At 39.5% G+C, this 15620-nt stretch overlaps 1 pseudogene; it reads left to right on the forward strand.

Annotated features, from left to right (window-relative positions):
- The first annotated feature begins 13019 nt into the window (after positions 1-13019).
- LOC133447776 (U2 spliceosomal RNA) lies at positions 13020-13198 on the forward strand (annotated as a pseudogene).
- Positions 13199-15620: the final 2422 nt, after the last annotated feature.

The raw sequence follows: 15620 nt of genomic DNA on the forward strand, positions 1-15620 counted from the left end.
TAGCCAGGTTCTGGGTATATATAGTTTTAATTTACTTCTTTAATAGGCTGGGGAAAAAAAGTATTTTAGTAATTCATTTGAATGCGACTGAAAATCCCTCACAAGTCGTATAAGTTGAGTTTGGCTGAAGCTCATCGACATGAAGACCAAAGAAGTGCTGGTGAGACCCGACTGTTGTGTGTTTCATCATCACCGACTCGCCTCCAGCAGTTGGTTTCATCGTTGTGCAGAATGTGCCACACGGACATTTACGCCCCACACTTCCACTAAAGTATTCCACGACGGCCCAGATTGAGGAACTGCTGACTGAGCTTGAGAAATGTGCTCCTTGAGTTCTCGTATCTCGTTGCCTGAAGAGCTGAAAATAATCTGGATCCTGCTTCTCACAAAGCCAGAAATATCCAAGAGATCTGTCACGTAATATCTGAATAGCTGTGCTGTAAATTAAAAGAATCTCTGTTAGGTGAAAGTACTTTAAAGCAGTATATGGACATTTTTTTTTTGATAAAACCAAACATGTTTGTGTTTCCTAAAACATCTGGGACGTGTTGCACCGAGCACCTCAGGTCAAGATGGAAGATGCTGGGGTGTAAAAAGTGTTTATTTCTTAGAGGTAGGGCCTGTTCACTAGGGCTGGGGATCGATTCAAATGTCAAGAATTGATTCGATTCCGATTCTTAAGATTCAGAATTGATTATCACGATTTGATCCGATTCGATTCCGATATTGATTCGGGTTAGTGTTATTAAAACTGTTTTTTGAGCTGTTGCCTGAATTATATGACTGTAGTTATGCAAAATATTAATACTAGTATTATATTGAGATTCAACAGCAAGTATTGGCAGCTAATGATGCTGTAAGGACCAATCAGCTCCCAGAATGCTGATAGAACTGATTTCAGAAACATCGTGGGTCAGAATTACCAAACAGACATTCCGTTTTAATTTTTTCCATTTTCGGTCTATTTCGGTTTTTAATTTTTGAGAATTTGGTTTTTAGCATTTTATGCAAATATAACCCCAAGACAGTACCGGTATATAAAGTAATGAAATATAGACAATTTATGCAATTATAACTGAAAACTTTAATGTTTTCATACCTTTAAACATATTTAAAGGCAAAAACAAGTTGTAATGTAATGATGAAAATAAATGGATCTTTAGACATAAGAATCGATTTTTAGGAATTAATTTGAGAATCGATTTTGTCAACACAGGCCTACTGCTCAGCCCCGTTAAGACGCCCCGGCGATCCTCCCTCCCCAGCAGATCCCACAAATCAATGTTCATACTCGACCTCAGTTAACATCCCACGGCACCACAGAGGTGCAATTGCACAAGATCCACTTAAGGTCGGTTTCAAAGACGTCTCCAGCCTGTTTGATCAGGGAATTACGGAAGAGTATTAGGGCCATGCAGGAGAAAAAATATTTGAGAGGGGAAGATTTTTTTTTTTATTGTGCATTCCGAGAAAAAAGTCGAAATGTCGAGAAAATAGTCAAAATGTTGAGATTAATGTTGAAATACAATTTCAAGAATAAAGTTGAATTTTCGCCTTTTTTCTCAACATTTCAACTTTATTCACGAAATTTTGACTTTTTTCTCAACATTTCGACTTTTTTCTCGAAATTGTACATCAACATTAATCTCGACATTTCGACTTTTATCTCGAAGTGCATAATGAAAAAAAAATCTTCCTCCTCTAAAATATTATTTTTATTTTTCTCCTGCCTGGCCCTAATACTCTTCCGTAGGGAATAGATTAAATGAAAACGTCCGTAAACTCTGCAACCATCAGATGGATCTCTGACTTTAAAGTTTACCATTTAAAGTCGGAGCTCCGTCAGAAAAATGGTGCAAGATCTTTAAAATCAGTTATTGGTGAGCAACTTCGTCCCCACTAGTCGATATCCTCAACTATTAATTATTAATAATATTAAGTACATGTCAAAGAGCATTTTTTTTTTAAAAACACACGATAAAAAATCAATTTCTTTTTCTTTTTTCTGCAATTTTCAACCTCAAACCTACGGAAGAGTATTAGGGCCATGCAGGAGAAAAAATATTTGAGAAGGGAAGATTTTTTTTTATTGTGCACTTCGAGAAAAAAATTGGAAATGTCGAGATTAATGTTGAAATACAATTTCAAGAATAAAGTCGAAATTTCGTGAATAAAGTCGAATTTCCGACTTTTTTCTCAACATTTCGATTCTTTTTCTCGAAGTGCATAATGAAAAAAAAAATCTTCCTCCTCTAAAATATTATTTGTATTTTTCTCCTGCCTGGCCCTAATACTCTTCCGTAGAAACCCGAGGCGTCGCCCTGAAGGAAACAGACCTGAGGTGCTTTGTGCAACCGCTGTTCGCTGGTCAGTTATGCAACGATGTGTGACGACTACATTGTGTTTACGTTAGAAGAACTTTAGAGATTACTGATGTTGACGCTGTCTTACGCACTATAAAACATGTTCTCTCTTCCTTTTGGACATTTCTAGCTCAGATAGGACTTCACTAGACAAAGCCATATTATTTAGACTGCAATAAATACTTAAAACGATGAAAAGGAGGATATTTCAACATTGAACGTTACCTGTCTACTGCTTGTTTTCTGTAAAAACAACTGGAAAAGAAATATCTGCATATGTTTGTAAATGCTCACCATTCTTCTGTCTTTGAACATGTGAACTCATGTCTACGCAGAGAACGTGTTTGTAGAAGAAAAGCCATTGTTGGCCGTGTTTCGTGTGCTGTACCGTAAACGTGTGTGTTTCTAAGTGTGCGTCCTTCTCCATGTCTGTGCTGTGAGGCCACATGTAGTCCTGGTTTCCTCTTATCTAAACGTGTCTTTGAACTGTGCACCAGCAGACGCTGACGTGCCATGTCTGAAAAGAATATATATACTTAACACATTCCTTTCAAATATTAAGCATGCAGATGTTTGTTACGGACAAGAAAAACACCAAACGCTGAAAAAAGAGAGACAAACAAAACAAAAAGTGGAATTCCTGTTTCTGTAGGATTCTTCTAGACAACAGAATCTGTGCATTTGATCCAGGGGGAGTCCAGAGTTGTGGGTTCTGTCAGGCGAAGGGCGACAAGCGGCGTTTTGATGATGCACCAGGGCGTGATCGCACAGTTTCTTCTGCCGGGACGCAAATCGCAGCACGCTGCAAATCCTTCCTGCAGAACCTTTCTGCAGTTGTCGTTCACACCTAAACGTAAGAGTAGGGAGTAAATATTGTAATGCAATGCCCACAATTTCATTTAAAGGTTCAAAACTGAAACCTCGTGGTCCGGGGGCCTAAGCAGCCTCTTAGTTCGCTTAGAGCCGGCTCTGCATATCACTGTAACCGCCAGACGGACGTGAACCGCTCCCGGCGGAGCCAGAACTGAGAGGTTTTCAGGACTGAACGTGTCCATCGAGGGACGAGCCTCTAGACCGGTTTATTTTAATGTCGTTGCAGAGAATCAGTTTGATTTCCCCACATTCTCATGCACCGCAGGCGCGGCAGTAGAGTGCAGCAGGTACACATGTCATTCTTACAACGGCAAGAATTATGTTTCTATACGGTCTAAGACTACGTTCACACTGCAGTTCCCAAGTGACCCAAATCCGATTTTTTGCTCATATGTGACTCAGATCTGATTTGTTTATGACAGTGTGAACAGCACAAGTCACATGGAATCTGATCTTTTCAAATCAGATTCAGGTCGCTTGCTTCCATATGTGGTTCTAAATCGGATACAGGTCTGATGTTTTGCAATGCGACCCCAGTGTGAACAGCCAGGTCGGATTTAATGCGACTTTGACGTCACTTGAGAGCGACCGTTGTCATAATACTGCGCTGGCGGGGGCGGGAGTCACTCGGAAGCGATCGGAAAAGGTCAAGACAAACATGGAGGATAGCAGCGACGGAGCTAATCAGTGGAGGGACAGTGAGGTCTTGGACCTTAAAAGTATTTGGGGGGACACTACTATACAAGCTAAATTAGAGGGGTCTTATCATAACCGGTCCGTATTTGAGAGCATATCAAAAGAAATGTGCGAGTCACCACTCCTGACTCCGAGTCCGCATCCACACACACCTCTCTACAGACGAGGCAGCCATCGCTCCACAAAAAGCCATTATTAAAAATGTGGCTTTCCTCCTTCTCCTCTTCATTAACACTTGCTCACAGTTTCGTCGGCTTCCACCACACAACAACTTCAAAATATCCCCATGTACGCTCACTTCTGTTGCCTCCATGTTTACCGCCGTATGACGGCGTGCTGCGTGTGACGTCTTTGTTATTGTTCCTCTGCGCATGCGGGTCAGTTCAGGGCCGCGATGCGGTCACACTCCAGTCTGATATAGGACACATTTTAAAAGATAATGTGAACAGCCACACAAAAAAATCCCCCAAAAAAACCCTTAAAACACGCCGAGGCGGCGTAGGCGGCGTAGGCGGCGTAGGCGGCGTAGGCGGCGCGCTCGGCTTCCATCCTTGTCCTCCATGGAAACTACAGCCATACATCCCTGCATGCATCACCGTCTCCCAGCGGGAGTCATCCCGAGGCGAGTGAACGCCTCTGAAAAGGGCTACAATCATGTCATGTATTCGTGCGCTTGTACTGTAACCCGTCCATCACGCCCGTGTGTCGTCCCAGAGCCGGGCGTTTCCACCCGTCCTGGTCGCGTGAGCTTTTCCTTTCTAGTGGTTACATCATCCATGTATAGTTTAATTACACAGAAGCAGATTTGGGTGAATGAAAGAGATGACAATTTGCAAGTGTAGATGTTAAAACGAAAGGCTGGTGCTCGACCTTCTGAATCATCTCGTCTTAGATGGAGGTCGTCGACGGGGCGATTTGGGGAGGAAAACTGGATTATCAAAGCATCTTCTGTTGTCAGGAACCCAGAAACTGCCGTCAGCTCATTCTCCTCTGCTTCAGTCTGTCGTGACCGTCGCGAGATATGAAATCAGAGGAATCGATGTTGTCAGTGAGCGAATGACATGCTGCTGATGTTTCATTACGTTTTGTACGGAAGAGAATTAGGGCCAGGCAGGAGAAAAATAAAAATAATATTTTAGAGGAGGAAGATTTTTTTTTTTATTATGCACTTCGAGAAAAAAGTCAAAATGTCGAGAAAAAAGTTGAAATGTCAACATTAATGTTGAAGTACAATTTTGAGAAAAAAGTCTAAATTTCGTGAATAAAGTTGAAATGTTGAGGAAAAAGGCGAAATTTCGAATTTATTCTTGAAATTGCATTTCAACATTAATCTCGACATTTCGCCTTTTTTCTCGACATTTTGACTTTTTTCTCGACATTTCGACTTTTTTCTCAAAGTAGAAAAATAAAATAAAATCTTCCCCTCTCAAATATTTTTTCTCCTGCATGGCCCTAATACTCTTCCGTAGTTTTTCCAAATATGAATATTATAATACTGTTACGGTTGACTGGGACGGACCGGACTTTCCTGCGAGATGTCGTAACATTTGTCTGGTCCGTACCATGTTTTCGTGAGTTTACTGCCCTGCTGAATCCTGCCAGAGTATCCAGAGGAGCCACGGACGCATTTACGTTTCAGCGAGGAGCATCTTTGAAAACCGTACATTCCAGTCTTTCCTGCGTTCACACTAGAAGACGTTCAGATGTTACGGCATCTTTGACGCTGGAGCCAGAGCTGAAACCACTGACTGATGTTAACTATGATAAAACTGTGGAAACTGTTAATGCAACTAAAAAGGAAACAAGGAAATAATTCAAAATGCTAATTAAGATAACAGGAAATAAAAAGAAACTGCCGAAGAAAGGACATTTCCTTTGATTTAAGACGGTCCTTTTTTCTAATTCAGGGTCAAGAATCATTTCAGGGTGAAGAAGTTAAGAATGTAAAATATGAGTTACGATGCTGTTAATTTCCTGTGTCACTAATGCATGTCATATACTCTGTGGAGCCCAGTCACTGTAAACTGTTTCATCAATGGAACTGAATCATTCTTTTGGAAATTAAAAGCAGACTACAAATAAAAATGAGTAAATAAATAAAACATGAAAAGATTTATAAAAACTTCAGTGGCTTTTATTCTGGTTTGTTTGCCCTGGTTGCATTTGTTACTGGCCATATGGCATTGTGGGTAAAAAAAACTAAACATTTACATTTCTATTGTAATCATTATTATTTGAGAATAACGGCATACATCTTGTGATAGTGTAGTGTATTTAACAACCGGATAGATCTTAAATTTGGACTTTGCATGATGGGATTATGGTCGAAATCTTTTTTCGTCGATATCTTTTGTCTTTTTGCAGAGTTTATTATCAAAACGCGATGCCATCGGTGCAGACTGACTGCTATGAAGGCTTCTCTTGCAGTGAAGCCTGAGATGGAAGATGGCTCAAGAAGTGGTGGGTTTTTGGGTTTTGGGGGGTTTTTTTTTTTTTTGCATTGACAGATATATACAGAAGTGGTACAAAACTTCAGGATAAAATGCAGTTACAAATTAAGGACAGTAAATGATATATCAAGATAAAATAGAAGGCTTAAGGTTTAAGGAGGAAAAATAAATAAAAACAAAAGATCAGGAAATATATTTTTCACATAGGCTTCTCATTTTAACCGCTTTGGGGTTTATGCTCTGTTTAAGACTGTCTGAATACGATATTAAGATAGCTTTGAGAACAATTATATTTGGACGTTGGCTAGCAGATTTAGTACAGTGAATATGATATTTAGCAATAATTAAGGAAAGGTTGATTAAATATACTTTGTCTGGGCTTGTCATATCATTTTTTGATACACCAAATAGTACATGTTGAATGCTCAACTTAAAGTAAGAATCAACTTTAGCATTTATAAAATTATTCAGGTCAATCCAGAGAACATGAGTATACGTGCAATTCCAGAATATTGTGAGATATTGTTTCATCCACATTACCTCAAAAAGAACAGAGTGTGTCGATGTTTATCTTATATTTAACAAGATTGGTCTTGACTGGATAGCATCTATGAAGTATTTTAAAAGTAACCTCTCTTACTTTGTTTGTAATAATACATTTTCTTGACAAGACCCATGTGTTTTTCCAATCGATCTCATTATACAAGTTATTCCAATAGAAAACTGCTGCAAGTTTAGAAACAATATCTCTCTGTATAATATATCTAATGCAATGATTTGTAGCTTTATCACTTAGTAAAGGACAAATATTACCAACATATATGTAATCAGGATTCAACCTTGGAATATTACAATTTATACCTTTAGGAGCAAAACACAGTAACCTTCTAGCAGCGTCTGGTATTGCATCAAACACAGTTGAATATTCTCTAGCAGTAACAGGAAAACCATAGATTGAGAGAAATTCTTCATAAGTGAATAGTAAATAGAGTGGAGTCTCCTCCGGGGAAGCAGCGCCTCCTGGCGACGGTTCCCGGTATCATCCAAACGGCAGATGTAATCACACAGTTATTGGTTAATAAAAATGCAGTTTTTCAGCCGTTTTATTTCCTGCAAATGGTAACTTTTGTTGTTCTATTATGTTACATAACTATTCCAAGCTACTCTGAGTCTGCCTCAACACTTTTGGAGGAAACTAACCTCAACTACTTGTATAATCTTGTTCTTCAGGGGCCTCATTTATAAAGCTTGCTTGCGCACAAAACAGGGCTTGAAAGATGCGCAAGCCACCTTCTACGCAAAGGTTGGGATTTAAAAAGAAAAAACTAACCGAAAAATGTGCGTATCTCTACGCCAACCCTGACCCTCGCGTAGGAACATACTTATACATACAAGACATGGGGAACTGGCGACACAGGCGGTGATGTGGTGAAATGAAGCCAGATTCATGTCATACTATTAATAATGTCATCACATATCAGACTTATAATATAATAGCGCTGATCGTGTCCCTCTGTGTTTGAAGCACAGCGGGACAGCATCAGGACGCTCAGCTGCTGGAGCTGCAGCCGCAGTGAGTGGGCTTGCCCTTGAAATACGGAATTGTTACGTAATTGGGAATTAAAAGTTGCGTTCCGTATTGAACCAATACGGAACGCAGTTTATTCCGTATTTCACAATTGTCCCATGCACGTCTGTCACAAACGCACACACTAGTTAAGTCTAATTATGCCTAAATTATGGGTCCACGTTTAATTGACGCAGAGCCTACGCCGTATGCTCTGCGTCGATTTAACGTGACTGAGGGGAGATGGGAGGGGAGGAGGGGGAGCGGGCTCCCGTCCCGTCTTCGCACAGAGTGTCTTGATGATTTGCAATTACAGGCTGAGCCTACCGTTAGTTCTTAAACTGTAAAAAGTGGGGGGGACAAAAACATGAGTTTGAAAAGTGGGGGGGGGGGGGTGGCATGTCCCCCCTGTCCCCAGTGGAAATTGTGCCCTTGCGCCTCACGGCGTTTTATTTTCACTTGCTTTGTTTAATACTATTTATATGCTATTTATACTTTTACTGTGACCACCAAATAATGTGGTTTTCCTGTCCTCCACCTCATCCACAACATCTCGATCTCAGTCTCCGTGAAATTTAGTGGCACGGTGGCTCGACACGTTCAATCATCAACAGGCTGCCGGAAGCCGCTGTGCATGCTCAGCAGGCTCATTCATATGCAAATACTACTTTGCATTGCCCATTTATGGTATGAAGTGGGCGTGTAGAGGGCGGGATATGAGCTGAATTCAGCTGCGCAACCTTCCAGCTGGACTGTGATTTATAAAGCGAACATTGCGTACAAGTGTGTGTGCACAGGGTTTTATAAATCCGGATTTTTTTTTGCGCCCGCCATTTCGGCTTTTGGCTTTACGTGCACTTTTAGTATGAATCCTGTGCAGTCTTTTATAAATGAGGCCCCTGGTCATTATCCACGACTTCCTTAAATAAATATAAGTATAATCATGACATGTGACCAGAGGGCAAACTTTTGGACCTCAGAGCCATCAAAGTGGAAACTCTTCCTGAAAACACTTCCTCTGAGCGTTCCCTCGGTGACAGGCCGCTTTAATTAAAGAAATCTCTTCCTTAATTAAATAGTTTACTGCATCTTCCAAGGCATTAAAGCTCAAGGAGTAAATTAAATGTCAGAAGCAAATCCCACATTGTGAATTAAAGTCTGCGATCCACGTCTCAGGGGTTCATGACGTCCGATAAACAGACGCTTTAGTCTGTTTGTGACAGTTCCAGTCAGTCAGTTCATATTTATTTCGAGCGGTACAACATTTTTACAACATAAGTGACCTGCGTGCAGCAGAAAATTAAGCAAATACCTTTAACAGTGGACGTGCAGGTTCAATATTCAAATTAATTCATTAACACTGGAAAGGGAGTGGGAAGAAGAAAAGAAGAAAACTTATTTAATCCCACCCCAGTTTCTCATCAATAACTTGACAGATTTTTAAGGCTTCCTCCTGTCTTAACATTTAAACCAGAACAATGAACAAAAGACCTATATCAAATTATAATAAAATTATTCTACAATATTTGCATTTCATAACCACAGTGTGTGTAAAATTAGAAACAATGTATATTGTCACCACAGGTGACAGTTAACTGTTAACTTACATTTATAATACATACCAGCAATGGTAAGGACAACAATACCAGAAGGTAATGGACATATATTACGTACGTACGTACGTACATAATATATCCCTACCTCTAAGAAATAAACACTTTTTACACCCCAGCATCTTCCATCTTGACCCGAGATGCTTGGTGCAACACGTGCCAGATGTTTTAGGAATCACAAACATGTTTATCAACAAAAAAAAAATGTCCATATACTGCTTTAAAGTACTTTCACCTAACAGAGATTCTTTTAATTTACAGCACAGCTATACAGATACTTTTGTGACAGATCTCTCGGATATTTCTGGCTTTGAGAGAAGCAGGATCCCGATTATTGGTGATTGGTCCTTACAGCATCATTAGCTGCCAATACTTGCTGTTGAATCTCAATATAATACTAGTATTAATATGTTGCATAACTACAGTCATATAATTCATGCAACAGCTGAAAAAACATTTTTAATAACACCAACCCAAATCAATATCGGAATCGAATCGGATTGAATCAAATTTTGATCATCGATTCTGAATCTTAAGAATCGAATCAATTCTTGACATTTTAATTGATCCCCAGTCCTATTTATTAGTTATTTTCCCTCCTCTTGGAGTGTTTAGTGTTCTTGTTCTCTCTATAGTCAAAGTTTAGTGTCACTTGGTCCGAGGTCTCCAGTAAATTCAATAAAAGCCTTTTGTTATCTAATATCTCTGCATCTAAGGCCCCGTTTACACGGAGCAAAAACTGTGGTGTTTTCATGCGTTTTGGCCGTTCGTTTACACGAAAACGAAGCTCAAAGTCTCCAAAAACTATAATTTCTGAAAACTCCGGCCAAAGTGGAGATTTTCAAAAACTCCATTTTCACGTTTGCTTGTAAACGGAGGTAAACGGACATTTAGGCTTCAGAACGTCAAATTATGCAACAGAAACGTCACTAGCATCATGTGTGCGACCTGTGTTTACAATTTATTTGGCCACAGTCAATATTTTCTAGTATTTTACCTGTTTTATATTCTAAAGTCACACTTAAAAGTAACTCCACTTCTCTGTCACTCCAAACGAAAGACTCTCGTTCATCTTGGAAGTAACTGGCAGTCAAGGCTGATTTATGCGTTACACCAACGCAGAGCCTACGGCGTAGGCTACGCGGCGACGCGCACCGTACGTAGGCTACGCCGTCGATTTAACGCGGACCATAATATTCAGGCTTCACATGTGTCATTTGTTGAGGTTTTTTTCCAGGATTCTGATTGGCTAGGATGACTTTACGCTTCTCGTTACACTGCCCCCTGCAGGTCTGGCTGCTCATAGCACCTTAACAGCGTATTTATTCGTGTAAACGAGGATATTTTTCAAAACGTAGAGGGGGAAATATCCGTTTTTGTAAATACCCAGCTATGTGTAAACGTGGCCTTAGTCTCGACCTGACAGAAAGCGGCGACAAGGCGGCCTCCTCTGTATTTGAGTTCCCTTCAGACACCAAGACGTATGCTCTCGAGCAGAAAAGGCTTTTATTTTCTAATAACGTGTCTCCTTTAAGCGAAGGCGTAACAGCAGAACTTGAAGCTCAGAAAGGACACGTGTGTTCAGATAGTGCTTTTACACTCCTCTACTCAGTGCTGCTGCTTCCTCCCCGAGTGTTTCTTTACGGATGAGTTGCCAGCGCTGATCTGCTATTTTACAGTCGCCTTAATCCTCAATGAAAGACACATTGACAGATTAGTGTGGGCTGCCTGTGATTTCCAGGGTCCCAAAGCCTCTTCCTTCTGTTTTGTTTCTTGTCGGAGGGCTTTGAAAGGCTCCGCAGAGCTGGAGTCAGAGTTGGAGATTAGCTGTTTATTCCTCATCAACTGACTGTAACTGCCAACTTCTTCCCAACCAAAGGCATGGAAATCGTGTCTTGGAGTAGACAAAGTCAATTTTTGCTGAAAAGCTTAAAATAGGCCGCTCTGGGGGGAAATATTGTACTTATTTTCAGAAAATAAAAGGTAAATGAAACAACTGTCAGCCTGAAGTTGTGACATTAAATGAAAAAGTTACTTTTTAAGTTTAAGTTACTGTTTAGAGGTTTGGGGAAATACATTCACTGCAACCACTATTTATACTGCAGAAAAGAGCCATCAGAATAATTCATAATGCCGGTTTTTGTGAACACAGTAATTCATTATTCTTCGATTCTAAAACAATCACATTTTTTGACATAGTGGAATTCCAAACAGCACAATTCATGTATAAAGCTAGGAACAACTTATTATCATCTCACTTACAGGAAATGTTTTATTACAGAGAGGGGAGGTATAATTTAAGGGGTACTCTAAATTTTAGGACTCGCACAACACGAACAACAATGAAAAGATTTTCTATATCAGTCAGTGGAGTTAAACTATGGGACAGAATGGATTCAGAATTAAAACAATGTCCAAACATTAACCAGTTTAAAAACAAATATAAAAACATGATTTTCACAAGGTACAAAGAAGAAGGGGTTTAGCGGCTTTTAGGGGCCTGAATATAACACTATTGGCTGAATGGGTAGATTTGTTTATATTTATGTATAGAAATTGGCAGCTATGTATGTATGTATGTATGTATGTATGTATGTATGTATGTATGTATGTATGTATGTATGTATGTATGTATGAATGAATGATGGGACACAGAGGGGGACTGGACATGTGGCGTGTTTTCAGAACTTTGAGGACAAACCCACTAAAGCCTGGGATATACTTGCAGTTCAGAACGCGTACGCATCATGGCCGCCACGCGTATCCTGCGTTCATTTGAAGCGTCGACGTGCACGTTCTCAAAAAGACACTGAGTGCTTAGCGACCTGCAGTTCTCGGTCTGATACCAGCTGGTCCCGGTCTGGTACCAGCTGTTCCCGGTCAGATACCAGCTGGTCCCGGTCTGATACCAGCTGGTCCCAGTCTGATACCAGCTGGTCCCGGTCTGAGGTCGCTGGCGCCGTTTCCTTTGCCAAGATCGCAACCAAAGTAATGTTATAATCTCCTACATCATCCAATGTTGTCATGTTAACGTGTTCGTTGTTCTAATCCGCTACTGCTACTAACGCTGCTACTAAATATTTAATCACTTTTCCAACTCTTGCTCTGCTTACTGCCCCCAATCGGTTACAACCGGTATGACGCTCTCTCCTCGCGTACTACAGGAGCGACGTTGCGGTTGGTGGTGAACGCGAACGGACGCAAACGCAAGCAGCAATAGCAAGTATATCCCAGGCTTTAAGCCTGAGATATACTTGCAACAGTTGGAAAAGTGAAGGCTCATTTGTAGAGTTTCGTTTAAATCATTTGCCCGTTTTAGGAAACACTTAAAAATTAAATTGTTGGAATATTCACAACTGTACATTGTTGATAATTGCAAAAGGAACTAGTGAACCTTTATTTTTTTGTTTGTTTTTTAATTCTCCAACCAACTCCTCCACCTCTCTCTCTCCTCTGCATCGCTTCTCGGCCTTTTGGTTAAGATCAAGTGTAGTATCTCTTCTTATCAGTTTAATATCTGATACGTCCCATACCATATATTAAATCTATTTTTGGACCAGGGAGATATAACAGGGGCTTGCTCCACTCCACGCATCGGCCTGGTATTGCAGTATCTCCAGGAACGGTGCATCCACTCTACTGTAAATGTCCAAAATAAATAACCTTTAGTTATTTGCCATTATGTTAACTCAGAAGATTATGCTCTTGAATAACTGATAAACTTTATCCTATATGCAAATTTTTTTATTCACAAACAAAAATTCACAAAATCACTACCTAAGATTCCTCCTTTTTTCCTGGAACTTAACTCTTTGCTTAAATCTCTGATTTTGTTAAATAACAAAAAAAGTAATACCTTATTTAGCCATTATGAAAAGTTTTTTTCCTGAAACCCGGGTTTGATTTATTTTTTATTTTTTTCGTACTTTCGATTTATGTATTATTTAGTTTTTTATTTTTTATTAAACCATCTCTTGTAATGACTTACTTTTATTTAATATATATAACTACCCCCGATTTAATTGATATACTGTTATGTACTGTCAACAATGTGCTGTTTGTTACTGTATACCTGTTTTGTATATTTCAATAATATATTAAAAAAATTAAATAAAAAAACGCAGTTCTCTCTGTTCGCCACCAGGGGGCGACAGCAGCAAACCTAAACCTGCACTGCGTTCAGGCGCCCCCATCGTGGTGCATTCAGGTGCTTTCAGGCACCCCCCCTTGCTCAGGTGGGTTCAAGAACCAGGAATACATAATGATAACTTAATAGATATAGAAACTCAAACTCAATTTTTCTCAAACCTGTCGTAGAAAAAGAAATAGACATTGCAAACATCTGCAAAAACAAGACATCGATGGATTATAACGACATAGATATGAAAACAGTAAAAAAAAAAAAAAAGTCATTCATGGGATTTCCAAACCGTTAACTCACATCTTTAACTTATCATTACAAACCGTTTACAAATGAACAGTTCTCTCTGTTCGCCACCAGGGGGCGACAGCAGCGCACCTAAACCTGCACTTCCGTCCCCAGAAACGCTTCCTCACCCTCAACTTCCTTACAGTTCATGTCAGGTATCTACACCAGCGTTTCAGCCCCTCGTCACCAGAGGTGTCAAAAGTATTCACATTCATTACTCAGGTAGAAGTATAGATACTATAGACTATATATATATATACACACACACACACACACACACACACATATATATATATATATATATATATATATATATATATATATATATACACACGATATACTGTAAAGTTGAAATATCAACTCAAGTTTTTTACTCAAGTAAAAGTATAAAAGTACTGGTTTCAAAACTACTTAAAGTATAAAAGTAAAAGTAATGTAAGGGGGAAAAAAGCCATTAAGGACAAAAGCCATTGAAAATGAATGCATCTTAGTATAATGCAAATATATTAAAGAACCATAAATGTGTACTATTGAGCATTAACATGTGTTTCAGAGAGCAGGAGATATGATGAGGCATGTTATCATTTATCCTAACCTTTATTGGAATGTACATCCAAGTTTAGTTGCAGGAATCTGAGGGAACGGATGTAAGAACAAAACTGGACAAGAACATCTGAAACAACCACAACCACATTCACTCTATCCGGATGGAGCAATTTAACTGGATAGTTTTTTTTTTAAAAGGGCCAAAATGAAATAGAGTAACGAGGCTGTTTTTAAGGAGTAAAAAGTACAGATAATTGCGTGAAAATGTAAGGAGTAAAAGTAAAAAGTCGTCTGAAAAATAATTACTCCAGTGAAGTATAGATAACCAAAATTTCTACTTAAGTAAGGTAACGAAGTATTTGTACTTTGTTACTTTTGTTACTTTTGACACCTCTGCTCGTCACAGGAAGATAGTTGTCAGGTAGAAACGGTGGACGCACCTGTAGTCCTGGTCCAGGTCCAGGTCCTGGTCCTGGTCGTCCCGGAGGAGCAGCTGCACATCTGGAGTTTCTGAGGTCAGGAAACATCTTTAAGCTGCTCTGATCCAAATTATGACACAGATCATATTTCAAGAGCAGGTCGTCATCTTTCCAACGAGCATCTGGACCTCCAAATATTATGACCCCCCAAACATCTGGACCCTGGTGGTCAGTAGAGGAACTAACTCTTTCTCAACTATAATAATAATCTCAGGCTGCGTCTGAAATCGCATTCTTCCACCCTAATGAGTATGCAAAATGAATATGCGAGATTTTTTAGTGCGTCCGAAACATTAGAACGTATTCAATAGTATGCGCTATCCTACGACGGAGTATTAGGGCCAAACTAAGACAAAAAAAAAAGGAAACGAGAATAAAGTCATAACATAATGAGAATAAAGTTGTAAAATTACGAGAATAAAGTCCTAATATTACGAGAATAAAGTCCTAATATTACGAGAATAAAGTCCTAATATTATGAGAATATAATTTTCTGCTACTGCTGCTGTGGCACGTCACTTCCTCCCAACGGCAGGAAGTGACGTGTGCGCTCTTAATAGTACGTCCGAATTAATGCACACTACTGATATTTACTCAAAAGTGT

Source organism: Cololabis saira, chromosome 7 (genome assembly GCF_033807715.1).
Source record: "Cololabis saira isolate AMF1-May2022 chromosome 7, fColSai1.1, whole genome shotgun sequence".
Lineage (NCBI taxonomy): Eukaryota > Metazoa > Chordata > Actinopteri > Beloniformes > Belonidae > Cololabis > Cololabis saira.